A 7,766-nucleotide genomic window follows, 5' to 3' on the forward strand; every position below is an offset into this window, starting at 1 on the left:
ACCAGCTTTCCAAGGATCTTCCTCAGATGACGTGACCCAATGGTCCCGCCTGGCAGGTGGTCGTGCGAGCGCAAGCCCCTGGCCAGCACCCTGCTCAGCAGTTCATTTCCTTGCAGTAATTCCAATACACTATGTTTGGTTCACTCATAGTTTCCAAGAGAGGAGGTAGGCTTGAATTGAAGACAAGCATTGAAGACTCCCACTTTTCTGGGTCTGTTTCAGGAGTCCCTCACCCTCACGTTCAGAAGAGCATCCCACTTCCCGGTGTCTGGCTTCAGCTTACAGACATACCATTTTATTCTGCCTTCTGCTTGATTAAAGAGCCTTTCAGAGCCTGGCATTTTCTCTTTGTGACACTACACATATGCTGCAAGCAAACCCCCTCTCATCCGTCTTTCTGAAAAGCTAAATATACTGAGTCGCTTAATTCTCTTTCTGCCAGGCTTTTCCTCCCACCCTCAAGCCATTTTTTGTGTTTCTGCTCTATAGAGCCTCTCTGATTTTCCTGAATCCTTTTCAAGATATAGAATCCCACAATGAGCCTCCCTAATGCTTTGACACAGGGATTTAATCTGCTTTTCCTATTTTCTGTCTTAAAGGGCTGCATTAGTCCTTTCTACCATAGCATCAGGATAAGGATTCAGGCAGGATCATCTGGAATCTTTTCCAGACCCCCTGCTGGCAGGTTAGAACCACCTCCATCTCAGCTGCACAGCCTTAGGAAGATTTGCTAAGCCCTGGTGAGCTGTCCAGGAGCAAATGTCCTGCTCCCAGTGGGTTACTGCACCATGCAAGAGAGGAGAACACAGAACCAAGCAGTGTCTGCTGACATGCAGGCTGGTTTGACTGTCTGGGAAATATTTTGCAATGCCTGTTTATATCTTACCCATTCTGTCCAGAGTGACAATGGTCACCATAGAATCTGTGCACTGAGTAGTTACCAAGCTGCACACCATGAACACAGCCTCTTAAAAATAATAGGCTAGGTGAAGGTTCTCTCTTTAATTCTACTCCTTAAGAAACCAGGTAAAATAACCTCCCCCCCAGCAGCCTCCCCAGTGAAGCCTACCTGAGATCTGGGAGTGAAATAGGGAGTCTTGCTCAGCCCAGGTGCCATCACTGGATATCACAGTGCATTTCTTCATGCCAGTGCTGCAGGAACCTTGAATGAGTCCAGCTCCAGCTGTGGCCATGCTGTCCTTGAGTTTCTGAGATGATTGCTGAATAAACTTGAATTTCCAAGACTCTTAGAACTGTGATGGCCATGAACCTCAATGGCTTCATCTTGAGCTCTCCAGATGGGTATTACCCCATCCCCTTTCGTACCATAAAAACAGTTGGAAGAGTCGGGTGAGGCAGGCAGGCTCCATCCAGCCACTGCCTCCTCTCAAGTGGGAAAGGCAGGAGTGACTCCATCTCACATGCTGTCACAGAGAGGAGGGAATTCAGCAAAGCAGCGGCACAAGAAGAGGCTGCAGCTCCCCAAACCAGCCACACAAGCTACAGGCCCAAGTAATTTGCAAACAATTTGATGATTTAATCACAGACTATCCCAAACACATGTGTTAATTTTTACTGAATGGTCAGCTGGTTGGAGGCCAGCATAACCTAAAAGGTCAAAGCAATGGGCAGAGAAATGGCAGAGAGCCCCAGACTGTAGGTGAAAGCACAGCTAAGGGCATCCTGAGGCTGTTACACAGGGAAACTCCTTCCTGGGCAAAAGGAAAGTTCTGGGTGCTGAGAGTAGGAGCATTTAGAGAGAATACTTTGCCTTCTCCACTGCTTTCAATAATGCTGCAGGATTTTAATTAAAAGTATGTATTATAAAGAATTAATAAGACTCAAGTAGATTAACAACTACATGTATTAACAGCTACATTCTGACATCTGTCAGTGAGCCAAGGCTTAATGGGGAGACATCAACAACAGAAAGCCTACCTTGACCCCCAGTGACCCCTGGTCCAGTGCCATTTAATAGGTCTTAACATCAATAATCTGAATAACAAGATGAAGGCTTACATTTGGGGCTGATAAAACACTGAATGCTGCTTGCTGCTACAGCATGAGCTGAATGGCCTGGGAAAATTATAACAGTCCCCAGCCCAGTGATGGACTGCAAAGGAAGGTTCTTGGGAATGGAGAAGACAGACTGTATCACAGGGCAGAGAATTGCCCTGAAAGCTGGGGTGGGAGACAAAATTAAGGAAAAAAGCTGCAAAAGAGCTATCCTCACACATGACTGTTGCCATGAGCCTGCAGCACAGTACCTTGGCTCTGAGGGTCATGAGTCAGAGGGGCATGGAGAGGATTTCCAAGCAGAGCTACAGCTCTGGCAAAGCCAACTTGATGTCTGGTCCAGCTATACAAACTTCAGAACAGGCACAGAAATCCCAAGGAGCAGCAACACCACCACAAAAAAGGAACTAAGGGCTGGAAATGCAACAAATAAGGCTGCATAGGGTGTGAGGATTACAAGGTACTCCACTGCCCCAGGAGAGGGTCTCCTTACTGCCAGAAGGAGCAGAGTACTGATATGGGCAGAAGGAAGTGCAGAAGCCAAAGGTGAGAAGTTGAAGATGGGAAAAACTGAAGCCTGGAATTAAGTACAGCACGGTCACAGAAGGTTGCAGGGGCAGCCATCCTTACCATGAAGCATCTTGCAAAATAAGTTTAGATCTCAACTAGAGCTCAACAAGTTTAAGGTCTCAATTTAAATTTTTTGACGTTGGTGGCTCAGGCATGAAGAAGAGATGCTGCATGGACCTGCTTGCTGTTTTGCCCTGACCTGCAAGCACCCCTCCTGATCTCCTGTCCAAACAGCTCCATCAGAATAAAGGAGGCCAGGACTAATTGCTGCAAGCCAGAGAAGGCTTGGAGAAGGTTCAGAGGGCTCTGCCTAAGGACAGTTTTGTTCACCTGCTCTTCCAGCTCATGCACACATCTTTCTAAAAACAGGTACAACACCCTGAGCTGGCTCTGTGGCATTACACTGCCTGCAGCAGTGCTCATTGCCAGCCCTTGACCCAGGGAATGCATAATTTCCAGCCTGGAGCTTTGGTACTTAACTACTTGCACTGGAACAATCCCTTGTGTACCTTCAGCTGGCCTGCTATGGTGATGGGGCCACTAGCCATGTGCTCCTCTTTTCATCCTGTTCAGCTTGAACCTCCTCTCCATTGCTGCATGGTGAACTGGAGCCTCTGAACCCAAGTAATGCACCAGCAACCTTCATACAACACAGCAACCAACTCTGTTACTCATGCCTGTCTCTCCCATACAAGCCCAAGTGAGCTGATGCCAAAACCCACAGCATAAGCACAGCAGCGCAAGTGCCCAAGTTGGTGTCAACTTCAGGTTTACAAACCTTCCTCATTTGGGTCACTCTGACCTCTTCCCCAGGTGCCCAAAGAAATGGTGAGCAACGCTGCCTTTGGTAAGCAACTCCCAAGGCATGTCCTGTCTGCAGAGCCACAGGCTGCACCCCTGTGGGTGACTGCCCCTCTGAAAATCCCATGGTGCACCAAGGGACATCGACACCTCCCAGGGTGCAGGGGCATGAGCCCAGAGAGATGCTCTTGAAGTATCCCATCTCCTACACATCTGACACCAGGGCAAGCATGATGCTCAGGAAAGGGAACAAGGAGATGGGAAGTAGCAAGGGCAAGGAGAGGGAGGAGGAAGGGAAAGCACCAGCCACCTCAAATACTGTCAGTCAGTGGGAAGGTGGTGGAAGTTAGTGCTGGTGCTGCTGGTGGAGGTGCTTCCCTGTTGGTCATAAGAACAGCTGCCTGGCCTGGGGAAGTGGGTTGGCAGGGTAGCTGCCAGCTGAGGTAGCCCTGCCATGTCCCACTGCCTCTCTTCCCCACTCCTGGGTGCTGAGGCTTATCTGGTCCCTCTTGGGAAAAGGAAGAAAGGAGAGAAGCCACGCAGCACAGCATGGGCCATAGGAACTGTGTGAGGGGGTGCAGGGGCTGAGGGCTCAGTTGGCACTGCTCTGACCCCTGTGCTGCAGGACATGAACATGCTCAGTTTTGGAGAGTCAGCACTTGTGACAACCTGTGCATTCTTGCAGCTGTTTTTCATAACAGGGAGTTAGAGCAGCCAGGAAGAAAGGCCTCTGGGTGTTCTGTTTTCTGGCAGGATATGGGCTAATAGCAGCCATGAAGAGGCAGCTGCCAGCCACAGGCAGGGCACACAGAAGGGTGCTGCTAAAACACCTCAACCCCCCCTGAGTACGTCACTTGGAGTCACACAAGTCTGTGTCGGCATGAGTGAGAACAGGACTAAGGGAACACTGGATCCTTGTGTAGTAAGTGGGATCCTAAACAGTGAATGTACAGAGCTGCCAGCCAATGGAGAACTCTGCCTCTGTCCCAGCAGTCATGGGGGACCAGCCAGGCCAGCAGGTCCTTGTTTTCAGCTGCAACCCATCCCATCCAGCCACAAGAAGGTGGGAACAAAGTTATGCCTCTCCAACAAAGCTGCTCTACCCTGCTTCATGGGAACCAGCTTCCTTTGCCACAGCCAAGGGAATACGAACTTTCTGCAGCCATCACCTGAGCCACAGCTATGCTGGGGGATGCTGGCAGATCCACAGGGTCAGACAGAGGCAGCTGTTCAGGGCTGGAGCTTTCCAGGTCTCAGTAGCCAGCTGAGGAAGGTTTGCACCTGAAGCTGAACTGGTCCTTCCAATGAAGGGATAGGGTAAGACAAACAGTGAGGTGTTGGTACCAGTGACACCCTTCCCGACAGACTGGTTCCTGGTGGATGGGGAAGATTAGCACTACTGCTTTCTGCAGCCACCCAGACAAGTCTTGTGTTCAGAGTCCAGCACCTACAACCCACCCGGGCTGGCATTTGAGCCCTGATGTGAAGCTGGGTAGAGCAGCCTGCTCCAGCCCAACCCAGCTCCCCTCTAACCCAGCCACAGACCCTGTGCAGGACAGTTCTCCCCTCTGCACCCATGACAGTCATGGCTTGGCAATGTCACCTCCCAGCAGCACAGTGTCATTGTGTGTGTCCAGGGCATTGGGGACCTGTTTCATGCAAGGCCTCCCCAGCAGTGCTGAGGGACCAGCTTCAGACAAGCCTGGCCACAGGAGACAGCCTTGTGCCCCAGATCTCCTGTCCTCCACCAACTCACCCCCGTCACCTCCAAATCACCGCTCCTTTCACTCCACCAGCTGCAGCCCCACACAGGGCTCTGATGAAAAGGGGAAGCTTTGATATCCTCTTCCACAGAGCTTTCCAAAAAGCCTCAGGCCCTGCAGAAAAGCCAAACTCCTCAGCTGAAAGGGCTCCCCAGTTCTGTGACAGCAAGTGACCATGTGCAAGTGCGTCACTGCCATGCTTCAGTCCCACAGCTTCAGATTACTCCCTCCTTTTCCTTCACAAGCCAGGAAATACCTTTAACATCAAGAGCCAGTGAGACCTGGGGAATTCATTAAGCTGCCCTCTCAAAAGAGTGAAGATGAACAAGTTCAGAGGGAGAAGGATGGTGGTATCCTGAACCAGTAGCTGCTCCCAGCAAGCCCAGAGCCACCCAGTCAGTGCTGCCTTCCCTGGGGAAACAGCCCACACTTCTCCCATTGCACCAGGTGGCTGCAGCTGGGAGAAGCATCGCATGGTCTGGATGTGGAGTGAGGCTGTCATCTCTCCCTCATCAGCACAGCCAGGCCTAAAAATATCCCAGAGTGGGTTGATGGTGGTTGTGCTACAGTCTCCATTATGCAGATGGAAATGGCTGGTCCCTGTCAGAATGCCTGGGGAAGCACCAGGTCCTCTGCCCTGCACTGGCACAGGATCTTGGGATCCTGTGCTGTGCTGCAGAAATCTCCATAGGAGAGAGGTGCCAGGGACGGACCATGGCACAGAGCATCCCAGCCAGGCACAGCACCACTGCTAGGGATATCCTGGTCAGGGCTGACAGCTCCACAGGCTTTGTCCCTCCTGGGTACATGGGACTGAGCAGGGTGGGGAAGAGGGGAACAGAGCTTCACAGCCCACTACCATGAACTCCTAACAGTAATGAAATGGGGAGCTGCCCAGACAGCACATGATGAGTCAGAAGTGCACCCAGGCAGCTGAGCTGACAGCACCGTGTATGCAAGCATAAGGGCACAGGGAGCTGAAGAACAAGTTAGCAGAGCAGCCACAGCATGAGTGGGATGAACCCTCAGCCCACAGGAAAAGCCAGAGAAGCACTAGAGCAAGGGGCCAAATTTACAGCTTGGCAAGGAAGATGGTTGGCTGGCTTTGTACCCTGCAACATGCTGCCAAAGGGCAAAGCTGCCAGCTCCTCCCTTCCCATCCCAAATCCACATGGCCTGACAGTGAGCACAACTGCTGACGCTGAGCCTCCCTCGGGCAATCACTCACCCAATAAACCTGACTGAGTGGGAAAAGCAGCAGAGACTGCTGGAGAAGTCAGGAAGGATGTAGCAGCCCATGTAGGAATGGCTTACAGGATAAGATTGGGAATCCAGTGCCAGAAATTCTGGCTCTGATACAGACTCTTGCCTGGCAGGCAGAGTCTGATTTCATCCCAGCCCCAGAGGTGTCCCCAGGATGTCACAATCATCCTTGACCACAAACCTGAAGTGCTGTTTACTCACCCTCACAGCATGGTGTGCTTTCCTCAGATCCCAGGCCAGCAGGGCAATCCCCCTGCACAGCCAAACCTCTCCAGGAACAGTGACCCAGCATCAAGGCCACACTGACTGGGTGGCACTTCCCAGAAGCACACACTCCAAGCACAGACCTGTCACACCTCTCCCTGCACCAGACTGTTGGCAGCTCCCACAGCCTGCAGGGAGCTGTCGCCAGGGATCAGAGCCCTGAGCAATCTCACCTGCTTGTAAGGCTGGAGGAGAGGTTGTGCTGGGAGAGCAGTGAGTCCAAAACACCATATGGCCCAGCCACAGCCAGGCATCTGTTCACTGGGAAGTGGAAAGTCTGCCTCAGCAGGTACCAGGCATTTCTCCAAAAATGCTGCACAAGGGCTCTTCTGTCCAGTGGCTTCAGGAGGAAGGATTCTCTAGGCATGCTCCAGCCTGCCTGGAGAAGAGGCAGGGATCTGCTTTGAGAGGTGATGACTGTCCAGCCCCCAGGGTCACCCCCACAGCCCTGGCCCTGCACTCTCTCTGGGAACGATCTGTGCAGCCTCCACACAGCCAGTGCACAAGTGGAGGCTGCTTCTTTGCCGAGTCTGCAAAGATGGCAAAAGGACTGATCCAGGTCCTCCAAATCTGGTGGACGACACAGGCAGGCAGGAGGGATCCTGGGCAGCTGTGTCAGCCAGCATGGTGCAGGGTAGCAGTGAACAAACCAGGCTCCTGGGGAAAGACCTCCCCAGCACATTGTGCCAGTGCACTGCCCCACACAGGCAACAGTCCAGCCCAGGACAGGCAGGACAGTGGGGCAGGAGAGACCTCACTACACTGGGCTGGGACCCCTTGAAAGGGCTCCTCTGAGGTGAGGAGTGAGGAGCAAGAAGCCCCTCCTCCTGTGCTGGCCCATCAGGTGAGACGTGCCTGGCTCCCAGCCCACCAGCTCGGAGTCACGCAGCTCCCATGAACGCTGTCTTTCTTCTCCCTGCTGCAAAGCCCTTGGCAGCCCCTCACCCGCTTCGACTGGGGAGGGAGAAGAGCCAAGATCTCTTTTTCTGTCCTTTCCCCTTGCCAGGCTCTGCACAGTGCTGAGGGCCCAAGCTGGGGGTCTCCCTGCTGGTGACAGCACTGCAAACCTCTGTTCCCACAGGAAGAGCA

Source organism: Fringilla coelebs (assembly GCF_963513975.1).
Source record: "Fringilla coelebs genome assembly, chromosome: 9".
NCBI classification, from domain to species: Eukaryota; Metazoa; Chordata; class Aves; order Passeriformes; family Fringillidae; genus Fringilla; species Fringilla coelebs.